Consider the following 2,126-nt stretch of genomic DNA (forward strand, 5'->3'; position numbering starts at 1 on the left):
CTTTCCCTAGGGGTCTCAAGGCCCATACCAGTAAAGGGATGCAACTAGATTCTTATCTAAGCATCCACAAACATTCCATCACAGAAACTCTTAATAGCCCGGTGCACACAGATGACCTCTGGACAGGAGGGCGCCTAATTCCACATGCTAGCATATCTGAATCTCAGCCAGAAATACTGCTGTGTATAATTTTGGAATTCCATGAAGTGATAATGTACAATAGGAAGGGAACTGGACCTGGCATCCAGTGATCTGGGGACAACCTTGTTAATACCAAAGGTCTTTGGGCCTCAGTTTCCTCAGCTGTAAAAGGGGAAGTTAGATTAAATTATCTCTAGTAACTCTTTCAGTTTTAACACTTGATGATTCTTTCTAGCCATTTGTGTCATCTTTTCACACTCTTTATGACCATGATATTAATTGGGTCTGGCATGAACTCCTCTGAGGGACGACATTTCCAAAACAGTTTCCTGCTGGAATGTAGATGATACTTTTCCAGGGTTGAGGCATATGCATTTCTTTGTGTGACCCCTGGAGTCCAGCACAGAATTTTCCATCTTAGTCTGCCTGGGATTATTCAAGTGTTCAGGAGGGGCCCATCCAGGATAGTTCTTCTGAAACAGATTCTTGGGTAGAAATAATCATACTCACCTTGTGCCCTCATGATTTTGAAGGCTGGAAGGAAATTAATTGGTCAGAGATATAATTTGATGGATTTTCTGCCCTGATCCTAAATACCCAAACTGAGAATACAACAAAAAGAACAAAGAGTAATAATGAATGGAGTGTACATATACATGTGAAATGCAGTGGCCAGAATTTCTATAACAAGGCCAGCAGCTAGCATAGTGGTTAGGGTGCAGAACTCCAACATGGCCAACTACAATTCAAGTCCTAGGCCAGGTGGCTTGAAAATCACACCAGGTATGTGTGTATGTGTGTGTGTCCAGAATCCTGAGAGGAGAATAGAGAAGAAGGGATTGTGGTGTGGCTATACCTACAGGGAATGATTTATCACTTACCCGTTCTCTGTCTCTTTCTGGTGAGTGTATGCACACTATGGAAAAAACCTAAAAAAAAGAAAAGAGGGACCAGCAGTTAGCGTAATGGCTATGTCACTGGACTCCCATGTAGTCGACCATGGTTCGCGTCCTGGACCTGGTGACTTAAAATTCACGCCAGGCACATGTGTGTGCATGCCCAAGATCCTGAGAGGAGAATGGAAGAGAAGGGGTTGCGGCGTGGCCATCCCCCCTGAGGGGTGATTTCTTGCTTTCTGTCTCTCTGTCTCTCTCTCTTTCTGGCAAGCACACCCCCCCTGTAGCAAAAAACAAAAACAAAAACAAAAAACAACAACAAAAAAAACCTCTCCAAAAAGAAAAAAAAAAGGAAAGAAAGAAAGAAAAGAAAAAAGAATTCTTATAAACTGGTTCTACAGGATTAAATGCAGTCAGTGCATAGTGTATTTTATTTATTTATTTATTTTTATGAGAGATTTTCCTTTTCTTCTGTCACTTGTAAACTGGATTAAATGGCAGTCCTCTGAATTTCAGAAACAAAAAAAACCTCTCCAAAAAGAAAAAAAAAAGGAAAGAAAGAAAGAAAAGAAAAAAGAATTCTTATAAACTGGTTCTACAGGATTAAATGCAGTCAGTGCATAGTGTATTTTATTTATTTATTTATTTTTATGAGAGATTTTCCTTTTCTTCTGTCACTTGTAAACTGGATTAAATGGCAGTCCTCTGAATTTCAGAAATGTGGAAATACTGTCATTTAATTTACAATCAGGATAAATTACATTAAACTAAGAGGCAAGGGATCAGGGTTCTGGTTGCCATCCTACACAGTGAGATCTTGAATAATTCTTCCAACATCTTGATACCAGAATCACCATCACAGAATGAAAGAGGTTGAATCAGAGCATCTTGAATGTCCTTTCCAGCTCTGTTATTTTGTAATGCTGTGGATTCAGAATAACATGTTCCAGGCTGTTTGGGCTCAGGGATCTTAGAGCCTTATTCAATGTAGCATACTTTTTAAATGTCTGCTTTTTTTGAGTCTTATTCTTATTAAAATAATTGATATTATTCTTAATAAAAAAATTGATATCCTCCCCCCACCAGGGG

General features: G+C 39.2%; 1 pseudogene; it reads right to left on the reverse strand.

Annotated features, from left to right (window-relative positions):
* LOC102492919 (ribosome production factor 2 homolog pseudogene) overlaps window positions 1-664 on the reverse strand; it is a 2,219-nt pseudogene extending 1,555 nt beyond the window's left edge.
* Window positions 665-2,126: the final 1,462 nt, after the last annotated feature.

Source organism: Tupaia chinensis, unplaced genomic scaffold (genome assembly GCF_000334495.1).
Source record: "Tupaia chinensis unplaced genomic scaffold, TupChi_1.0 Scaffold000710_1, whole genome shotgun sequence".
In the NCBI taxonomy this organism is placed as follows: Eukaryota; Metazoa; Chordata; class Mammalia; order Scandentia; family Tupaiidae; genus Tupaia; species Tupaia belangeri.